The following is a 22,152-nucleotide window of genomic DNA, read 5'->3' on the forward strand; positions in this document are numbered from 1 at the left end:
CATGAACTTTTTAAAGTACAAATATATAGAAGTCCAAAGATAGGGCACTCTATCTATTTGCTGTGCCATAATAGAATGCCACATATTGAGTAGTTTAAAACATGCAACTATATTTTTTGATAGTTCTGGAAACTGGAAGCCTTAGATCAAGGACCCAGCAGGGTTGGTTTCTCCCAAGGCCTCTCTCCTTGGCTTATAGATGGCTACCTTGTCTATGTGCTAGCATCCCTCGTGCATTTGTGTGTCCTAAATTCCTCTATTCCTAGGAGTCCAGTCATATTGAATTAGGACCTGCCCACATGAGTTCATTTGACTTTAGCTACCTCCTTGAAGGCTCTATCTCCAAATACAGTCATATTTTAAGAGATTTCAACATTCAATGAGAGTGGGAAGGCACAATCCAACCTTTATTAGCCAGCTCTGAGGTCGATGAATTCCGTGGTTCAATTATATCTTTTGGCTCCAGGGCTTTGCCATCTGTAAGCTCAGTCATCCTTAATGTGTGGGTTTTATCCTTAGGCGGATTCCCTTCAAACTGTACAACTGTTGAGTTCCAGATACCACATCTAGACAGTATAAGGCTCATAGAATAAGAATAGTCTTGTGTGTCTCTCTTCATAAGCCTTTCAAAAGATCCCAGAGTAGACATATCTTGTCTCTATAGCCAATATGTCTTCATGTACACATGCCTAAACTAAATATCAGTAAGAAGAAAAAGATTGTCATGATTGGCTTGAGTTGACCAATGTTCTTCCCCTGAGCTGGGCCAAAGTCCCTGGGAAGACAAAGTTGTTTTAAGAAAAGGGGCAGGTTCTATGGTTTGGATGTTGAATGTGCTCCAAAAGCCTGGGTGTTGCAGACAAGGTCTCCAAGAACCAGGATCTGGTGCCTACAAACTAGAAAGGCCCTAGGTCACTGGGGATCCGTGCCTGCCCTCAGAAGGCAGCTCTCACAGAGGGATGTTATAGAAACCTGTGTTTGAGCCCACTGACTATCTCTTTACTTCCTGGCTCATCCTGTGATTCTGCCTCCCTATACACTCCACCATTGCCATCCATCACCCTCACCAGGGGCCAAACCAATTGGGCTGACTGCTCATGGACTTGAACCTCCAAAACTCTGAGCTAAATAAACCCTCTTTATATAGTTATCTTGGGAATTTTGTTATAGTAACAAAAAGCTGACCAGTATAAGGGAGAATAAGAAGAGCTAGATAGAAATATGGATCCCTTAGCATAAGCTCATCACCAACATCATGAAATTAACTTGCACATTATGTCATATAAATAGTGGGTTACTATTGAGACATTCTGGTTAGCACTGGGCATGTGTCCATATCATTCAGAAGCTATTTCTATACTAAAGAAAACTTGTTTAAGTTTAGAAGTTCTCGTTTCTTGTTGGTTTCATTCTAGTATTGCTTGTATCACAAAGGAGAATAAGGTTTTCCTGTTTTTTTCCCCAGACCATCCAAGAATTTAAAAATCTAATATGATCATTAAAAAAGCCTACAGTCTATTTTTAATCATCTATGAATCTTATTTCTTCACAATTTAGTTTGTTTATTTGAGCTGGAAATGTCTTTATATCCAAGATATAATGTTATTTCATTTTGTTTTTTGATGAGCAAACAGAAATGTGTGAATGAATAACACAGAGAGAAAGCTTTATTTCTCCTACAATTTCTATGTAATATTTACTTTCTAAATTGAGCTTGCTATGTTCCTGATGTGATTGATGTCTGTCTTCTTACCCAAGCTCTTCTCCATAAATTAATGCTATATTATATTTGACTCTTATTTATATGCCCTCATATTTTCCACCCACATTAACAAGCCACAACTTAAGCCTCCTGATTTGGGGATTTGTTTCTGATAAGCATAGGGCAGAGGGTTGAAAGGGGGCTTTCTCTGGAATGAATGGAGCCCAGATCACAAGAAGCACTGGTCACCACTTGCCTATGCTGGTGAGCCACATGGCAAGTGAGGGGGAGGGGAAGAACCATAGGGATCTGCGAGCCAAGTCACAGGTTTAAGCAATCAAGGAAGAAAATGAAATGGAAATCTTGATAACTACCATTAGTTATTTTTCATGAAGGAAAAAATAATAATAGTAATAGCTGAATGTTACTCATCCCATACTAGATGAAGCCTCCAAAGAGTTAAGTTATGCCTCATCATGAAAAATAAACCTAACCATCTGAGGCTAGGATGGGTTCCCTGGCAAACTGCATCCCCTGTGCCCTGGAGTATTCAGATGCTGTCCTCATCTGGGGGCAATGCCCTAGGACAAGTCTTCTCTCTTGAAGTAGGGTTTGGGCTAGATGATCTCTCTAGCATTCCTTCTTTGTGCTGAGTGTGTGATCCCTTAGAAGCCAGGAAAGCTATCTGATGCAAAGCATTTTCTTAGAGAACATTCGGTCCATTCTCTCTCACAACATAGCAATGCTCTTAGAGTCCTAACACTAAAAATGTGCCCCTTCGCTCATTTATTCATTCACTCACTCATTTACTCCACATTAGCACGTTGAACTACTAAGCTAGATTCTGGGATACACAGAGCAAACACAAGCACAAAGAAAGATACAGGCTATTCATGATTTACCAAAGGAAGAAGATAAACAATTAAATATATAAATCACATTGCTTTGCTTTGGCCGGCGCCGCGGCTCACTAGGCTAATCCTCCGCCTAGCGGCGCCGGCACACCGGGTTCTAGTCCCGGTTGGGGCGCCGGATTCTGTCCCAGTTGCCCCTCTTCCAGGCCAGCTCTCTGCTGTGGCCAGGGAGTGCAGTGGAGGATGGCCCAGGTGCTTGGGCCCTGCACCCCATGGGAGACCAGGAAAAGCACCTGGCTCCTGGCTCCTGGCTCCTGCCATCGGATCAGCGCGGTGCGCCGGCCGCAGCGCGCCGGCCGCGGCGGCCATTGGAGGGTGAACCAACGGCAAAGGAAGACCTTTCTCTCTGTTCTCTCTGTCTCTCTCTCACTGTCCACTCTGCCTGTCAAAAAAAAAAAAAAAATCACATTGCTTTGGATAAGTAAAACAATAGAAACACACACCTCGTAGAATGATAGCTATGGACTCTATCTTTGCGTTCAGTGAAAACTTCTTGAAGAGAATGAGAGCTAAACATAAATTTAGGGGCAAGCATTTGGCCTAGGGAATAAGACACTGGTTAAAATGCGGTATCCCCTATCTGAAATACATTTGTTCAACTCCCAGCTCCAGCTCCTGACTCCAGCTTCTTGTTAACGGAGACCCTAGAAGGAAGCAGGTACTGGCTTAAATAATTGAATTCCTGCCACCCACATGGGAGACCTGAATTGCATTCTTGACTCTTGGCCCTGGACCTACCCCTAGCCATTGAAGGCATCTGGGAAATGAATCAGAAGATGGCAGCACTGTGTGTGTGTGTGTGCACACACGTGCGTGCGCACATGCATACATTTGCCTCTTGAGTAAATAAACTATATATATGACAAATACAGAAAACATAAATTCAAAAATTCCAGGTAGACACAGGAGTAAGGTATTCTAGATAGAAGAATAGAGTGGTCAAGGAATCAGCAATGAAACATGAAACAAACATTGAGGTAGAGTAGAATCTTGATGGCCCAATTTGCAAATTAGATTTGCCAATATTCTAGAGTCACAATCAGACTCTGCACTCTACTTTTCCCAATCTGTCTAGCCAGGTACCAATTCCTGGCTTCTTCTGGCCTTCCCACACCCAGCATGGACAGCTGGAAAGGATACAGTGGCTCACTCAGTGGGTTGTCCTCTCCCTCAGACATATAGACCTTCCTCTACCAGCCAAAGCACCATGCTCAAATTCTCTCCCACGATAAACCTTGCTGCTCCACTAGACACCGGCAAGACTGGACTTCAAAAATAATCACCTTCACCTTCCTATAGGTTTTCTTGAGTTGTGTGAACTGGCCTCAATGTGCTACTTCATTTCCAGACAGTGCCATGCTTCTTAGTGACATGTCCTATAGTTTTGCAGCTAGTTAGAATAGAAACCTAGGAATTTAAAAATTCAAGTGGTTGCATGACTGATAATTACACAACTCAACTGAAAGCACAATTGAAAAAATGCCCCAGAAAAGACTCTTACCCTGGCCCCAAACAGCTGGGTCAGGATGACTTCATGGGTTATTTCACTTCTAATTTCTAGATTACAGGATAATTTCAATAAAGACTGTGATGGGCAATTACTGAGTCAGCCACACACTTGAGTTACTGCCTTTTCAACTTTTACAATGGAGTGGAGAGATGAGTCACATTTTATTACAGAGCATTTGTGTCTGGTAGAGCTTTAATCCATCCCATCATGAAAAAAAATCAAGTGCAGGAAAAAATATCCCAAGGAAGTCTTAGCACAGGGAAAATGATAGAGTGAATATCCCCTTTCTCTTTAAACACTGTCACATCACCCCATACATGAGTATTTTAACCAATCTGTGAATATTTTATAAGGCAAAAATTATTTCAAAATGTGAAATATATTGTCAGCCTAATTAATGATGCATGGTAAGACATTTTTTTCTCTTGAAACTGGCAGATTGTGTTGCTTCAAACTTGTGTTAGATTTCTCAGTTGTGAACAAATGCATAAAAATAGCATTCTATTCTATATTTGGGTCTAAGCCAATTAATGAAAATCAGGAAATGACTCACTGGAAAGTCCGAAATACCCTACATTTTAGAATTCATATTATCCCCCCTGCCGACATACACACATACACACTCATTTAAGAATGGACTTAAGCAAGACCTCAAAAAGCATACGGTGCTCACTTCACATGGAAATGCGTGTTCCAGAGAGTCTCCAAAACAACGAAACATGGTTGGCCGGCACTGTGGCATAGTGAGTTAAGCAGCCACCTGCAGGGCCAGCATCCCATATCAGTGTCTGTGTCCTGGCTGTTCCACTTCCAATCCAGCTCCCTGTTAATGTACCTAGGAAAGCAGTGGAAAATGGTCCAGGTGCTTGGGCCCCTGCACCTGTGTTTGAGACCCAGCCATTTGAGGAATGAGCCAGCGGATGGAAGATCAATTGATCAATTGATCTCTCTCTTTCTCTCTCTCTCTTTCTCTCCCTCCCTCCCTGCCTCTCTCCCTCCCTCCCTCCTTCTCTGTAACTCTACCTTTCAAATAAATTTTTAAAAATGCTTTTATAAAAAAAGAATGAAATATGTCCATTGATAAAGACTCACAACTGGGGACTGTGGTGCAGCAGTTAAGATGCCCCTTTGGAAGTCTACCTCCCATATTGGAGTACCTGATTGAGCCCTGGCTCCTGTGCTTCCAATCCAGTTTCCTGCTAATGCTAATTCTTGGAGGCAACAGATAATAGCTGAAATCCTTGGGTCTCCTGCCACCCACAAAGGAGACCCACCTTGAATTCTGGGCTCCTGGCTTCGGCTTGGCACTGTCCTGGCTGTTGTGGGTATTTGGGGAGTAAACCAGTAGATGGATGCTCTCTCAGTGTTTCTCACCCCCACCAGCTCTTCAGATAAAAAATGGAAATTTTTTTTTAAAAAAAGATTCACAATCAGAGTGAATTCTTTCCCTCAATACATATCTTAGAACTACTTAGTACGACAGACAGAATGCCTTTTCAACCCCTCTGTAAACTCTTATTATTCCACAAGCAAGAGAGGCTCATGGGGTGATCATTTGCCTTTAACTCTCCCTTTAAATATCTTTTGGGTTCTGATTAGCAAGTTTAGGGCTACTGATTTCCTCTTTGTCAAGGAGGGAGATTTCAAGCTCAAACATCTGTAAACACCATCAGCAGTGAAAGGCAAAGCCAATGGTAAATAAGGATGCTGTCATGTTTAAGAAAGCAACGGGGCCCACGCCGCGGCTCACTAGGCTAATCCTCCGCCTTGCGGCGCTGGCACACAGGGTTCTAGTCCCGGTTGGGGCTCAGGATTCTGTCCCGGTTGCCCCTCTTCCAGGCCAGCTCTCTGCTGTGGCCAGGGAGTACAGTGGAGGATGGCCCAAGTGCTTGGGCCCTGCACCCCATGGGAGACCAGGAGAAGCACCTGGCTCCTGCCTTGGGATCAGCGCAGTGCGCCAGCCGCAGCGCACTGGCTGCGGCGGCCATTGGAGGGTGAACCAACGGCAAAGGAAGACCTTTCTCTCTGTCTCTCTCTCTCTCACTGTCCACTCTGCCTGTCAAAAAATTAATTAATTAATTAATTAAAGGTTTAAAAAAAAAGAAACGCTGAGAACTCACAACAAACCTTGAACTGGAAGTGCCTGGTGTGCTCCATACAGAGCATAAGGCTGTTCTTTGAGCACAGTTTTAAAAGAAAGAGCCCAGGGCCGGCGCCGTGGCTCACTAGGCTAATCCTCCGCCTGCGGCGCTGGCACACCGGGTTCTAGTCCCCGATCGGATGGGGGCGCCGGATTCTGTCCCGGTTGCCCCTCTTCCAGGCCAGCTCTCTGCTGCGGCCCGGGAGTGCAGTGGAGGATGGCCCAAGTCCTTGGGCCCTGCACCCGCATGGGAGACCAGGAGAAGCCCCTGGCTCCTGGCTTTGGATCAGCGTAGTGTGCAGGCAGCGGCGGCTATTGGAGGGCGAACCAACGGAAAAGACCTTTCTCTCTGTCTCTCTCACTATCCACTCTGCCTGTCAAAAAAATTAAAAGAAAGAGCCCAGGATTCTCTATTCAAGGGAGGCTGTAATCTAGGATAAACTGCAAGTAGACAGTAGGCAGTTTCCTTTTTAAGCATAAAAAGACTTTCTTCATTTTGGTCATGCGGAGAGCCTCAATTAAATGTGATGGGCATGGATAAAAATTAGACCATGGGAAGAAAAATGAAAATAAGCTTCAGTGGAATAAACAAGGCTAAGCAAAAATGACACACAGAAAAGGAAATGTGTTGGAGTTGCTACAAAGGAACTAAGAAGAGACTTATGAGTAAGCTCTTGAAGCAAAGAAAAGAATGTAGGCAAGGAGCTGAAACAGAACACAGGGTGTGTGGAAGAGAAGGGAGCAAGCAGGAGAAAGAAAATCTTGCATACTGTTATCACTATTAGTGACAAATGGTTAATTCCTATTTAATGCATGTTTAAAAGAATGAGCCATTGTAACATGGAATTCTAAGTCCGCCCACTGTAGAGGTTATACAATCCATTGCATTTTTGTGTAGGAAAATACAGTCACACATCACTTCACAATGGGGATACCTCCTGAGAAATGCACTATTAGTCATTTTCGTGCTTTTGTAAGCATAACAGGGTATACCTACACAAACTAAGACAAGGATGTCATTAGACAATACAATCTCATGGGACCATCATCATATATACAGTCGTTCATTGACCGCAATGTCATTATATGATACATGACTGTAAGCAAACCACAGACCAAAGCCACCAGTCACTGAAAATGAGTGCCAGCCTATTTGTTGGTAAATATTCTCCCTGACACAAGAAGGTATTCTTGCAGTATCGTCTATGACTATCAGGGGAGATCTATCTTCAAAGGATGTACAGACAAGACCTACTTACTAGAGAGCCTCTGTGTAGCCTATAATAATTCATTAAAATTCCGATTCTACTCTCTAGGTGTCACCTCTACAGCATAATAAAATATCTGCTGATAAAAAAATATGTGATTGACCGAACCTCTGAGCTCCAGCTGTACTTCTGGTAGATTTAGCTGTGTTCCCTTCATATGGATTCTTTCCAGAAGGAGGAGGATTCGGGGTGGATTCCCTAAAGAGAATTTGAATGCATAAATGGGCTCTGGAATGACAAGGCTCAGTGTTTGCAAACGTGGAAAAGACTGAGCTGACATTTTTGTTTATAAAGGAAGGGCAAGGTTAAGGAGCTCACTTTTGAATGGTCAGACATAGTATATGGTCTCTTCTTACCTGTATGACAAAAAAAGGGGAAGAGGGTAACTGGAATGGGAAGAGGGCAGGGAAATTGAACCAGCCAATAATTGCTACTACTGGATACGGAGCAGAAAACAATATCTTATTTTGTTTTCCCAAATTATAGGACATGGTTTTAGTGCAGTTTTTATAAATCCTGATTCAGCACCATGTGATCATGGCTATTACACATAACTATCAGGTGCAATTATTGGCAAATGGGATGTTGGGCAATGTTTGATGGTAATCTCCTTAAGATAATTTTCACCCACACTGGTTGCCTAGACTACAAAACAAAGACTACCACCATTTATACCCTCATCCTACTGGTCATTTACAATTCTAGAAATCTCATGGGAGTCAGGAAAGATCCCCTTTCAGATGCGGATCACAAATCTCTCACCAACTCACAAAATGAAGTGTCCACAGTGCACTAAGAACACTGCTGAAATGCATCAACCTGGCTAATGGGCACGGAGATTGATACAGCAGTTCTGCGAAGCAGCAGGACAAGCATCTCCCAGTATGCTCATACCTTTTGCTCAGAAAACTCTCTGTTCCAAAGCAGTAGAGGATTGCCAAGGTCTAGCTCCATGCCTGTTTGAAACAGCAAGACACAAGAGTCAATCTAAATATCAAACCACACGGCTTGCTTCAATAAGCTATAACTTGGATTGAAGTCATGTGGTAGATTGAATGTGATGTTGTAGTAGAATACATAATGACAAAGGACCCTATTCTCAAAACACTAAATGAAAAAACAACTCTATGGTTCCATAGAGAATATTTCTCTATTTTGTTTTGTTAAAAATGCACACATTTGGGGCTGGTGCTGTGCTGTAGCGGGGAAAGCCGCCATCTGTAGTGCCAGCATCCCATATGGGCACCAGTACAATCCTGGCTGCTCCCTTCTGATCCAGCTCTCTGCTATGGCCTGGGAAAGCAGTAGAAGATGATCTAAGTCCTTGGACCCCTGCACCAGCATGGGAGACTCAAAAGAAGCTCCTGGCTCCTGGCTTCAGATCAGTGCAGCTCCAGCCGTTGTGACCAACTCGGGAATGAGCCAGCAGATGGAAGACCTCTTTTGCTCTCTCTACTTTTCCTTCTTTCTCTGTGTAACTCTGACTTTCAAATAAATAAATAAATCTCTTTTTAAAAAAAGGCATACATCGGAGTGGACATTTAGCCTAGCCATGCCATATTAGAGTGTCTGGGTTCAATTCCTACCTCCAGTTCCTGCTAATGCTGACCCTGGGAGGCCACAGTGGTAGCTCAAGTTATTGGGCTCCACTTGGGAAAACCACATTGGGTTTCCTGCTCCCAGCTTCAGTCATGGTCACAGCCCAGCCTCAGCCATTGTAGGAATTGGTAAGAATTCTCATTCTCTCATTCATATTCTCTCATTCATATTCTCTCTCTCTCTCTCTTTCTCTCTCTGTCTCCCTCTCCCTGTGCTTCTCAAGTATTTTCTAAAGCTGGTACAAAGTAGAATTAAAAGATAAGTATATTTTTAATGTAAAAACAAAAATAACAATACATATTTATATATAGATGCATTAAAATATTAACAATGATCACCTCTGAGGAACTTGGCTATGAGTGATTTTTTTTAAAAGATTTATTTATTATTTGAAAGGCAGAGTTACATAGAGAGGGAGAGAAATAGAGAATCTTCCAAGTGGTGGCTTAACCCGCTATGCCACAATGCCAACCCTACATAGGTGGTTTTTAAAATTTTACTGCTCTTGATTAGTGAAAGATTATGTTCATCAATGAATAGTATTGTATAATAAGTGAAAATGTTGAATTCCTATTTTTAAAAAATTTTTCTTTATTTATAAGTAAGAGTTACAAAGACAGAGGGAGAGAGAGGAGGAGAGGGAGAGGGAGAGGCAGAGAGAGAGGTAGAGAGAGGGAGAGAGGGAGGGAGAGAGATTGATTGATTTTCTCTATCTGCTGGTTTCTCCCCATATGGCTGTAATGCCCACGGCTGGACCAGGCTGATGCCAGGAACCAGGAGCTTCTTCCAGTTCTCACAGGGGTTGTAGGAACCCAAACACTGAGCCATCTTCTGCTGCTTTCCCCAGACCATCATTAAAAGGGAGCTGAATCAGAAATGAAGCAGCCAGGACACGAACCAGTGCCCATATGGGATGCCAGTGTCACAAGCAGCAGCTTTACCCACTATGCCACGATACCAGCCCCGAGTTTAAATTTCTAAAATGAAAATGCTTTGTAAAATAAAGATTTTCAAAAATCCCAAAGCTTGGATCTTGATGGCTAGAAACTGAACTTCTTTCCTTTTTGCCTGTGCCAGAATGTGATCAGTAGGTTAAGTTCTTTGAAGGGAAAAGGTCTCAAATAAGAGACCAGGCTTCCATTCCCAAGCATTTGAGATTGGGCACCAAGCATCACTCTTAGGGGCTTCAATTAAGATGGAATCCCTAGGCCACATAGTGGGCAGTGCACTTGGTCCCTGCTGAGGACAGGGGTCTCTGAGGCCCACACACAATGGGCCTTTAAGTGTTCTCCATCCTGATCCTATGCCCCTTTGGATCTGCCAGCCTTGCGTCAGCTTATCTGCAGCTCCATGACCTTGCTCTATCACTGTCACCGTGAGGTTACTATTCAAGGGCAACAAGTTGGATCAACTTCATAATTCCCAGGGCTCAGTGCAAAATGGAAATGCAGGTGTTTTGACACAGCGGTTAAGATGCTACTTGGGCCGGCGCTGCGGCTCACTAGGCTAATCCTCCGCCTTGCGGCGCCGGCACACCAGGTTCTAGTCCCGGTTGGGGCGCCGGATTCTGTCCTGGTTGCCCCTCTTCCAGGCCAGCTCTCTGCTGTGGCCCGGGAGTGCAGTGGAGGATGGCCCAGGTGCTTGGGCCCTGCACCCCATGGGAGACCAGGAAAAGCACCTGGCTCCTGGCTCCTGCCATCGGATCAGCGCGGTGCGCTGGCCGCAGAGCGCCAGCCATGGCGGCCATTGGAGGACGAACCAACGGCAAAGGAAGACCTTTCTCTCTGTCTCTCTCTCTCACTGTCCACTCTGCCTGTCAAAAAAAAAAAAAAAAAAAAGATGCTACTTGGAACATCTTCATCCCAGAGTACATTGGTTTGAGTCCTGGCTCTGCTCCAGATTTCAGCTTCCTGTTAATGTGTATTCTAGGAGGCAGCAGTTGATGGTTCATGTACCTGGATCTCTACCACCCATGGGGAAGATCTGGATTAAATTCCAGGCTACTGCCTTGGGTCCAGGGCAGCTCTGGCCATTGTGGGCATCTGGGGAGTGAATCAGTAGATGGGAGATTTCTGTTTGTCTCTCTGCCTTTCAAATCAATAAAGATATTTATTTAAAAATGGAAATGCAGATCCCTTGTCCAAAACTTTTAAGAAGTTCAAGATGGTATGAACATTAACCAAGCACAGGCTTTTCTGAGTGTGGAGTCCTTTCAACTGCATAGGCTACACTCTCAGGGAGCCATCCTGGCCCCAGCCATCCTCTTGTTTCTTATCAAGGCTGTTCCAGTGTGACGTGTGGACACACTAATTTGTCTAGGGTCCCGAAGGAGAGGCAATCTTGAGAGGTCCCATGTTCCAGGACCCAGTTCTGCCTCACGGTGTTGTGTCAGGGCTGCATTGGTCTTCAGTGCCTGTGTCTATTTATCCTCCTGCTGTAGCGATGGGGGTTGGGGCAAGGAAAACTTCACAGCTGTCAGATCGGCTTCCTCTTTTTTCCCCAGAAAGTCCACTCTTGGGCTTCACATACCTTTGAAACAAAAGACGCTGACTTCTCATTATTCACCAGCTTACTTTCTGTTTTTTAATTCTTTTTATTATTTACTAAATGTGAATTTACAATGTGCAACTTTTGTATTGTTGTGGCTTCCCCCCCCCAACCTCCCTCCCTCCTGCGGCCTGCCCCTCTCCCACTCCCTCTCCCATCCCGCCCCTCATCCAGTTTCATTTTCAATTGCCTTCATATACAGAAGATCAACTTAGTATATACTAAGCAAGGATTTCAACAGGCTGCACTCACACAACCGCACAAGGTATAGGGTATTGTTCGACTAGTAGTGTTGTTTTTGAGTTTCATAGTAAAACACATTAAGGACAGAGATCCTACGTGGGGAGCATGTACCCAGTGACTCCCGTTGTTGATTTAACAATTGGCACTCTTATTTATGACATCAGCAATCACCCGAGACTCTTGCTATGAGCTGTCTAGGCTATGGAAGCCCCTTGTGTTCACCGACTCTGAACTTGTTTAGACAAGGCCGTATCACAGTGGAGGTTCCTTCCTCCCTTTGGAGAAAGGTGCCTCCCTCCTTGGTGGCCTGTTCCTTCCGCTGGGGTCTTGTTCACCAGGATCTTTCATTTAGGTTGTTTTTGCCACCGTGTCATGGCTTTCCATGCCTGTGAGACTCTCATGGGCCTTTTAGCCAGATCCGAATGTCCCAAGGGTTGACTCTGAGGCCGGAGTGTCACCAGCTTACCTTCCAACAAAAGGATGGTCGTGGCCAATTCATGGACAAGTGAATTAGAAATGTGTGGTCTGGAGTTCAGAGCAGTTAGGCTTTGAAAGTTATCCTGGGGCTGGCATTTTCTCTTTGTCTGATGCAAACATCTCACAAAACTCTACCTAAAAGGACCTTACAGGGAGTGGCAGAGCCTGTGCTGAAAGGCGGCAGTGAGAAGTAGGTGCTGGGGAGCCTGAAGCAAACTCCAAGTCCTTCATCTCTCACTGATGTGCTGGGTGGGTGCTCCCAGCCAAGCCCCGCGTGACTGCTCTGTGTCTAGGTATCCTCAGCTGCCAAAGAGAGTCGTCACAGGGTTGTCAGAAGAACAAATAAAATAGAGAGCTTTGTAAACTGCTTTATGAAAGGTAACACATATGATGAGTCTGAGTGAGTTATTACTCTAAATGACAGTCATTGGGATGGGGGCCGCTGTGGCGCCAGCATCCCATATGGGTGCCAGTTTGGGTCCCGGCTGCTCCTGTTCAGATCCAGCACTCTGCTGTGGCCTGGGAAAGCAGTACAAAATGGCCTAAATCCTTAGGCCCCTGCACACAGATGGGAGACCCAGAAGAAGCTCCTGGCTTCAGATTGGCGCAGCTCTGGCCCTTGCAGTCATCTGGGGAGTGAACCAGTGGATGGAAGACCTCTCTCTCTGTCTCTACCTCTCTCTGTAACTCTTTCAAATAAAAAATAGATAAATAAATAAATAAAATAGTCATTTGGATATGCAAGGAAAGGAAATGATCAACACTAAAAATAAATATGTGTATGTATACATACATGTACACACATATATAATATATACTGGGTTCTTTTAGAAGGAAACTGGTTGCTTTCCTGTGTCTAGGTTCACAATGTGCATCTATGCAAAATGTTTCATAAAATGGAAAATAGCAGTCCTTGTTCGGCCAGGGATACATGACTGGCTTTTGTTCTGGGATTTGGACAAGTCTAAAAAAGTTCCTCCTTATGAAACATCATTATAATAAACCATAGACAAGGGGAAAAGATTGTGTGCTTGTAGTTGTAGCTCCTTTATTTCAAGCGATGTTTTATATTTCAAACTAAATTTCCACAGAAGGCTCTGAGTATGGGCTTCACTTATACTTTACCTGATTTTCAGATACATTTCCTGGCTGGGACCTAGTTATTACATGTAAACCCCATGCATAAGTTATCCCTGGGTCACATAGGGTCCTCAGAGGTAGTACTGCAGGAGAGGGCCTTGTGGTATTGTGAATATTTTGAAACCTGGGAGGGAAAGAGCTGAATTTGCTTATGAAGAGGCTATACAGGGCAGCTGGTACATGATAAGCACTGCTTTGGACTAGAATCTGAGGAACTCTGTGTAACATTAGCCATCTAAGGAGGATCAGAATGGAATTGGCCATGGACCATTGGGAGATCACAAGAAAATAAGAGGGGCTGATGTAAAGCAAACCTCAGAAACCATTGTTCTAGATGATAAGAACCTGACTCCTCACAGCTCACCTGTACTTGTGTATTCATAACTAGATTTAATCAATATTTTTGATGATCCTGTTTTACAGACGTATTCAGGGACAGGCCTTGGCTACAGTGCCCACGTTCCATATCAGAATGCCGGTGTTCAAGTCCTGACTCCACTCTTGATTTTAGCTGGTTGCTAGGAAGTACTCTGGGAGACAGCAGTTGATGGTTCAGGTACTTGGACCTCTGTTCAGAAGTAAGAGACCCAGATGGAGCTCCTGACTTCTGTTTTCAGTGTGGTTCAGTTCTGGCTGTTGGAGCACTTGGGGAGTGAACCAACAGATGGAAGATCCTGCTCTCTTTCAAACAAAATGAAAATAAGTTAAAATTTTAAACTCTATTCTTTACAAATTTCCCAGGCTCAGATATTTTGTTAAAGCAATAGAAAACAGAGTGCTGGAGTCAAAGGCCTATTTGAATCTACTGTTCCAACTCTCCTGGTGACCTAGCCTGCAGGAATAACCAACTTTTCCTGACAGTACCCCAGAACTGTACTGTGTTTGCAATGTATACATGGAAGAAGCTAGGTGGTGACTGCCCAGAGAAGCCATTAATGGGGATAATGGAAAAGTGCAGCTATATCTTGAACATTTCCCAAGGGTGGAAGTTCTGAAAGCCTAGGGATTCAGGGAGTGGAGTGTGGTGGGACCCTGGGTTGGAGATCCACATTGTGCATGTACAGTGGTATCATGTACATCAGAAGCAACAGGAGGATCTCTGCATAGTGTTCATGGGGGCAAAGGCACAAGAATCTACAGAGACAAGTGATTTGAAACCATCTAAAGGCGTCTACCGACTTACTGGTATGTAAACTTCCCCAGATACATGGATGAGATTTGCCTGATAAAATTCAAAAGTCCTCATTCATTTCTGCATTTCAAGTATGATTTATTAAAGCCTCATTTCACCACAGCCTGGAGGGTTACCAGGCAACATAGTGTAAAGGAAGGAATGCAAATTTCCATTCAGAGAGGAATTTGTTCAAAGCATAGCTCAGCGATATTCTAGCTCCACTGTCTTGGCAAAAGTGTTTGAATCTCCTTAGTCTCAGTTTCCACATCTGTTTAATGGATATTGGAAAAATTATGGATGATCATTGTAAAGGTCTTGGCTCCATCAGAATTATATCCAGAGGGCCAAGCAAACAGGACTTTCTCATATGAACTAGGTAAGTTATGCAAAAAGAAAAGAAACGTCTTTTCATACCTGCAACTCAGGTAGTCACAGAAAGAGGTTCCAGTTAAGGAGTGAAAACGACTAAGCTTGAGCCCTCTGTTAGTGCTACTCCAAACAGCTCACAAGGGCTTGAGAGCAACATCCTCATCACATCCATTCATCATTTTTGACCTTTTCCTTTTGAGGTTGTGGATGGACACGATTAGAGTTAGGGAAATGACTGGCATACTCTCCTCAGTCATGAAATAATGTCAACACAAAAGCTCGAATAATATCCAGCAGCCTCAAAGCTCATCGGGGTGGTGAGCCTGAATTTACTTACTTTTAACTCATAGATGAGGACGGTTCTTTAAATGCCATGTCTCACTGCATCCAGAAATGAAACATTCCAGCTTGTCATTGATCTCTTCCAAATCTGGCAGAAGCTGGCCCCTCCTGTAGGCAGGATTCATGGACAGCAGCCTAACCCTGGGCCTTCCTCCTCCTCTGTTTACTCCGTGTTAGGTTATAATTAAGGGTTGCATTCTTGAGGTTTCTTGCCCACGGAGCCTCCCTGTAGCAGAGTTACTAGAGCGTTAGCCCTGCCTTTCAGAACAGGGAGACTTTCCTCTACCACTGTCAAAATATTAACTCACCCAAACTAGCAGCTTGACTGGGTCCCCGTCTCCAGTTCTTACCCATTCCTCCCAGAAACCCAGGGTCAAGACAGCAAAACCAGGAAAACCTGATGGCAACTTTTTGAATTGCTATTTTGCTTGTTTATTTAATAGATCACAATATCTACTATTTCCTTCATCCATGTTCATGTTTTAGACTGTGGAAGGCAAAGTAGTGTGAGAAAGAAAAAATGGTATAAGAAAAGAAAATATTAGAGGGCAACTCCATTGTTTGAAAATTTTAAAAGCAAATAGAGAGGGAAATGAGATGCCCTCGTGATGGGAAGCAAAGGTTAAAAAGGGGAGAGACCGAGTATTTTCTTCACTCCAGGAACACATAATCATTCAGGGTGTCACTGTGAACTGAGTCAGGGTTTTGAGAGTGGGAAGCTTGATTTCCCCCTGTGGTCCTCCTAACAGGATGAGGAGGACCAACTACAGTTCCAGGGTACTGGTCCCTTGCAGAAACAGAAGAAAGGACTCTTTCTCTCTTCCTCTCTCTTCTCTCTTTTCTCTCCTCCTCTTCCTTCTCCCCATGAGAAGTTAGAGCAAAAAGTTCTCAGATACAGATATCCACAGGGTGCTACGGGAACGCAGGAGGTAGGAGCTTAGCCTGGCTCCGAGGGAGAGGCCAAGGATGGTTAGAAAAGGCTTCTAGGAGGAGGCGATAGCTGTTAGTGGAGATTATCTCATTTCACTCGTCTGAGATGCCCTTTCTTTCCCACGTTGTCACATCTCTGAACCTGGGATTCGTTTGATAATCGATAGAGATTTACAATCGCTCTGGCCCAGGAAGCTGCCATGGCATAATTGTCGTTACCCACACAGGAGCAGACTTGGTCATTTTGTCATCAGTGTGTTTGTTAGTACTACACATGGGGAGTTTAGTTGTAATTTAATGTGTCTTCAAGAAAATTACACATGATTTGGTCTTGGAGAAAAAAACTATTGTCTACACAGAAAATCTTGGGAACAGGGTAAGGGCTTACATTAGACATGAAGAAAGTAGGTGTTTATCAACAGAGAATGACCACAATTCTGTGTTTTTCCACAAAAAAGGGGGGTTTACTAGGCTCAAGAAAAGAAGATTCCTAAAAGTAAATGAAGCTTCATTTCATTTTGTTCCTAAGATACTAGAAAGAGAAAGAGAGAGAGAGAGAGGACCAGCTGTCTATCCCACACTAAGCAATGTAGCTGCAAATTGGCAATCCCACAGGAATAGATATGGAGCCGTATCAAATGAGCAAGGGCTGGTGGTGCTGAGGTCATGAACAACACAGGACTGTCCTTAAAGCATTAAATCCAAGTTTAACAGGCAGAGTGGTGTTTTTCTCTTTACTAATTATAAATAGATTTGCCAACCAATGCTGTCTCAATTTGAGATAGTACAATATTTAGTTCAAAAGAACAGAAACCTATTTATATTAGCTTAAACCAAATGCGGTAATGTGCTAGAGCCAGCTTACTCAAACACAAAAGATGGATGCCTGTGTGCACATGCCCACACTCAGTGACAGCATGTGTCTATGTTCAATGACATCACAATAACTGGAATGTAGCCAGGAAGGGGTAGTTGCAACTTGGAAACCAGAGGGTCAAATCAGAGCCTTGTTGTCTGTTTACTTTCTAAGAGCTGGTTTTCCACTGCCAATGGGGAAATTCGTGGATTATATTGGAATATATCACAGAAGCTTTGCTGGGGTTTGTAACCAGGTAATGTAAGAACAGTTTCTTTCTTTATTTTATTTTATTTTATTTATTTTATTTGAAAGTCAGTTACACAGAGAGGAGAGGCAGAGAGAGAAAGAGAGAGAACAGTCTTTTTTTTTTGACAGGCAGAGTGGACAGTGAGAGAAAGAGAGAGACAGAGAGAAAGGTCTTCCTTTTGCCATTGGTTCACCCTCCAATGGCCACCGCGGCCGGCGCACCGCGCTGATCCGAAGGCAGAAGCCAGGTGCTTCTCCTGGTCTCCCATGCAGGTGCAGGGCCCAAGCACTTGGGCCATCCTCCACTGCACTCCCTGGCCACAGCAGAGAGCTGGCCTGGAAGAGGGGCAACCGGGACAGAATCCGGCGCCCTGACTGGGACTAGAACCCAGTGTGCCGGCACCACTAGGCGGAGGATTAGCCTGTTGAGCTGCGGCGCCAGCCAAGAACAGTTTGTTTCAATGGTTGTTTTCCTCTTAGTCTTGCTGGAGCCACATGGCCTCTTACCTCCTTTATTTTTTTTAAAAAGATTTATTTATTTATTTGAAAGTCAGAGTTACACAGAGAAAGGAGAGGCAGAGAGAGAGAAAGAGAGGGGTCTCCCATCCGATGGTTCACTTCCCAATTGGCCGCAATGGCCAGAGCTGTGCCTATTCGAAGCCAGGAGCTTCCTCCAGGTCTCCCACATGGGTGCAGGGACCCAAGGACTTGGCCCATCTTCTTCTGCTTTCCCAGTCCATAGCAGAGAGCTGGATTGGAAGAGGGGCAGCCAGGTCTTGAACCAACGCCCCTATGGGATGCCCGCGCTTCAGGCCAGGGCGTTAACCCACCGCGCCACAGTGCCAGCCCTCTTACCTCCTTTAGATCTACACATTTCTTCATTCTCTCTCCTTCTCTCCCTCTTCCTCTGTGTCTGTCTTCTCTCTCTCTCCATGGCCACCTCTGGACCAATCGGCTTTGGGTAAAGTCGCACCATATTGTGACTCACCTTTTCTAGAACTAGAACTGAGTAAGTTCTCAAGAAGGGGATGCAGGGGCGGGAGAACAACGATGGGCATCTCCAGTTCGTTCTTAAGGGATTTTGTTGGAGTGAAACAGTGACGAGGAAGGGCATTTAGCACTGCAAAATCAAAGGCTTTCAGAGCTAAGGCGAAAGCAAGCATGGTAGGAGACGGGCGGAGGCCAGGCATGAGGGCTCACGGGTCGTCTTGAGGAGAACTTATTCTGCACATGGCAGGGTTTCAAAGGCCCAAAATATCCAGCCAGGGCTAACTGAAGTCTAGAGAGTCCCGGTGGGCATGCAACAGCCCTGCAGCAGACGGAGGACAGTGGAGGCAGGGGGAAGCTTGCACTGTAGATGTGCCCATCAAGTGACATGCCTCCAGCAAGTCACTCATCTCCCACAGCCTCGGCGGGAGAATCTACAGAGTGAAGGTAAGGAACACCGACTTTGTCACCACCTCAAGGGGCGTCAGGAAGACAAAGGATAAAATCTAGGTGAAAACCCCTGAGGACTGTAAAACATGCTTCAAGTGTAAGGTCCTTACTCATCTGTAAAATGACGGGTTAGTCTAGATGGGACCTAATGTTCTTCAAGTTCTAAAGTGCTACAACTCCATTATTATCCTTATTATCTGATGATCATGTTAAAATTATGGGTTTTATAGGCCTGAAACACCCTCCTCTCCTCTTGCCAAGAAACTTAATGGGAGCCTCTTGGGTTTGGAAATTACCACTTCCTAGGCGGTTGTTTCCACGGAGACACCAATACCCATAAAGTTAGGCAGGAATGTGGACTGTTTGGGTTGGAATTGGAAAAGGAAATTGATTTCTAAACCAGGAATAGACTCAAATCCCCAAAAAAGAACAAAGGGTTTCTTTCTGTATATTACATGCAAATGTACGTTACATGTAACTGAATCCACATTTGGTAACCTGTCTGCTTTTTAAAATATTGCATATTATGCTAACCAAAACGCCAAATGATTTAACAGTGGTTTTCGACAACTGTGGCTAAAACTTAGAGGTTTAGAATGATGAGGGTTAGAGATTCCTGCATTCCAGCCACAGTGCTCCATATTCAGAAACTTTCATGTTTTAGAAAGGAAAAATGGAAACATCATCCTCTCCCTAGAAATATTTCATGCAAAGGAGCACAGTGAAGAGCCAGGAACAGCTTGGAAGCAGGGCTGCTCCTTGCAGAAGGTTCCTGCACGTCAGGCACTAGGATGCCTGCTTTCCTTGCATCCTCTCCTTTAGTCTTCATTACACCCCTATTGATGCAAGAGCTCTTATCGCCCCCATTATACAGGTGAGAAACTGAGGCTCAGACAGGCTAATCGGTTTGCTCAGGGTCCCATAGCCAGCAAGTGGTGGTGCTGAGCATACAGGGCCACAGATTCTGGCCCTGCACTTCACCCTGATTATCATCTTGTCAGAGTTTGTCTCTGACTACTCCGTATGATTCCCTAAAAACAGGTTTTCCAAGCAAAAGATAACCTTAGCAATAGGATCTCGCTAGACATAGAGGCCTTGTGATCATTGCTTTGTAAGTGAGGAATGAGTAGCGAGTTCAATGTTCTCAGCAGGCGCACTAGGCACCCCCTTATCTGCAGTTTCATTTTCAGCCATTTCAGTTACCTGCAGTCAACACTGGCTTGAAAATATTAAGTGGAATATTCCAGAAATAAACCATTTATCAGTTTTAAATTGTGTGATGGAATCTCAACACTGTCCCATTCCTTCCCACCTGAGGAGTGAATGATCCATCCCTTTAGTCAATGTATCCATGAGGTATACAACCCTGCCATTAGCCGGCGCCGTGGCTCACTAGGCTAATCCTCCACCTGTGGCGCCAGCACACCGGGTTCTAGTCCCGGTCAGGGTGCCGGATTCTGTCCTGGTTGCCCCTCTTCCAGGCCAGCTCTCTGCTGTGGCCCAGGAGTGCAGTGGAGGATGGCCCAAGTCCCTGGGCCCTGCACCCCATGGGAGACCAGGATAAGCACCTGGCTCCTGGCTTCGGATCAGCACGGTGTGCCGGCTGTGGCGGCCACTGGAGGGTGAACCAATGGCAAAAGGAAGACCTTTCTCTCTGTCTCTCTCTTTCTCTCACTGTCCACTCTGCCTGTCAAAAAAAAAAAAAAAAAAAAAAAAAAAAAAAAAAACAACGTGCCATTAGTCACTCGGCAGCCATCTTGGTCACTGTACTGACTGTGGTGATGTCACAGTGCTGATGTTCAAGCAACCCCTATGCAGTAGCCTAATGCTACATCACAATGCCTAGGTCATTTATGTCACTTTATCTCACCACAGAGACATTGTCATTTCACATCATCACAAGAAGAGGGGTGAGTACAGTATAGCTAGAAAGTTGGCAAAGAGAAACCACGTTCATGTATTTTTATTACAGTGTGTTGTTATAATTGTTCTGTTTTATCCTTGGTTATCATTACCCTGTGCATAAGTTATAAATTAAACTTTATCATAGGTATTTATGCAGAGGAAAAAAACATTGTATACATAGGGCTTGGTACTCTCCAGGGTTTCAACCTCTACTAGGGGTCTTGAAGCACCCTGCAGATAATGGGGTGACGGTGCCAATGGGCCGTGTTTTCTGTTACAGCAGCCCTAAGCATCAGAATCATTGTGAACTGGGAAAGGCTCAGACTTTCAAAAACCCTTTTGTCCCATAAATAAGTGGCAGGCCTCCTCATTCCAGCCAACAAGGATTTGAGAGAAGACAGCAGCTCTTTGCAAAACCTGGCTCTCCCCTTAGTGGTTGACCAAAGTATCCGTTGAAGCTGTTTCTTTTAGTTCAGGATGATAAAGCTTCTGGGAAGTGAATGAAACCCTGTTGAAAAAAAATCCCTCCCTATTTTCCAAGTAAATTCCTTCAATCTAATATATTTTTTTCATAGGCATTTAAACACGCTTCAAAAATAGACTAGGAGAAAACCAAAAATTTGCGTTCGATCCTCCTTTTCTGTGGTTAACCATAAATGTTTGTGAGGCACAAAAGCCTGGCTGGGGAGCAAAATAATAATGTAGCTCAGTGAAACACTTCTATTTCTAGAATGTAATTGCCAAGTAGAGAGAGCCAGGGGCATGCATCTACTGAGCACTTACTAAGTGCCTAGTTGTGTGGGATAGCAAAGAAAGACGTGAAGATCTCAATTAACGGATGCCTTGGAACTGAAGTTGGGAGTAGCAAGCAAGACTTCTGTAAAACCTATGCAAGCAAAGCTGCCTCAGGGTGGCAAAGAGCCCCAAAGGATGCAGGAGCCGTGCAGCCGTCTCTGCCAGGCCAAGCTCCTCGCCCCTCGGCAGGAAGAGCCTCTTTGAAACTCTTCCCTCTCTCACTTCATCAAGGGATGCCGTGGCGGGCTCTTGCCACCGCTGGCCAGGCGACCAGAATGCAGAGGAACTGGCGCCTGCTAATGAGCTACAGTTCTAACCAGTATTTACACACTTAAAAAAAAAAAAAAACTTATGTATTTAGGTGGTAGAGAGACACTCAAAGGCAGGTTCACTTCCCAAATGCCCACAACAGTGTGGGGCTGGGCCAGGTAGAAGCCAGGAGCCTGTGGTGGCAGGAACATTACTCTCCTCACTCCATTCCTGCTTGGTCAAAACAGACAGGGAAAACCAGTCATCACACTGATGGAGGGCTCGGCCCATTGCAAGGCTCATTTA

General features: G+C 44.5%; 1 protein-coding gene across 2 annotated transcripts in view; it reads left to right on the forward strand.

Annotated features, from left to right (window-relative positions):
* Positions 1 to 17,322: 17,322 nt before the first annotated feature.
* RAI14 (retinoic acid induced 14) overlaps positions 17,323 to 22,152 on the forward strand; it is a 194,735-nt gene continuing 189,905 nt past the window's right edge. Inside the window, exon 1 of one of the 2 annotated variants that reach the window (XM_051853525.2) lies at positions 17,323 to 17,467. The gene's annotated coding sequence lies outside the window, so the exon portion shown is untranslated. Of the gene's footprint in view, positions 17,468 to 18,473; positions 18,895 to 22,152 lie in introns of those variants that run through there. The other variant, XM_051853526.2, reaches the window with a different exon arrangement.

The sequence above is a fragment of the Oryctolagus cuniculus genome, chromosome 14 (genome assembly GCF_964237555.1).
Source record: "Oryctolagus cuniculus chromosome 14, mOryCun1.1, whole genome shotgun sequence".
In the NCBI taxonomy this organism is placed as follows: Eukaryota; Metazoa; Chordata; class Mammalia; order Lagomorpha; family Leporidae; genus Oryctolagus; species Oryctolagus cuniculus.